General features: G+C 51.0%; 1 protein-coding gene across 1 annotated transcript in view; it reads right to left on the reverse strand.

Moving 5' to 3' along the window:
* The window catches only part of snrpa1 (small nuclear ribonucleoprotein polypeptide A'), a 17,368-nt gene that overhangs the window by 10,921 nt on the left and 6,110 nt on the right, over positions 1-337 (reverse strand). The window lies entirely within an intron of this gene.

A 337-nucleotide genomic window follows, 5' to 3' on the forward strand; every position in this document is an offset into this window, starting at 1 on the left:
GCCCAGGTAAGACGCTTCTGACGTTTGTTGTTCAGGAGCGGCTTGACAAGAGGAATCCGACATTTGGAGCCCATGTCCAGGACCCGTCTGTGTGTGGGGGCTCTTGATGCAGTAATTCCAGCCTCAGTCCACTCCTTGTGAAGCTCCCCCACACATTTGAATGGCCTTTTCCTGGCAATCCTCTCCAGGCTACGGTCATCCCTGCTGCTTGTGCACCCTTTTCTTCCACACTTTTCCCTTCCATTAAACTTTGTTAATGTGCCTTGATTCGGCACTTTGAGAACACCTAGCTTCCTTTGCAATTACCTTTTGAGGCTTTCCCTCCTTGTGGAGGGTG

This window comes from Etheostoma spectabile, unplaced genomic scaffold (genome assembly GCF_008692095.1).
Source record: "Etheostoma spectabile isolate EspeVRDwgs_2016 unplaced genomic scaffold, UIUC_Espe_1.0 scaffold48, whole genome shotgun sequence".
NCBI lineage: Eukaryota > Metazoa > Chordata > Actinopteri > Perciformes > Percidae > Etheostoma > Etheostoma spectabile.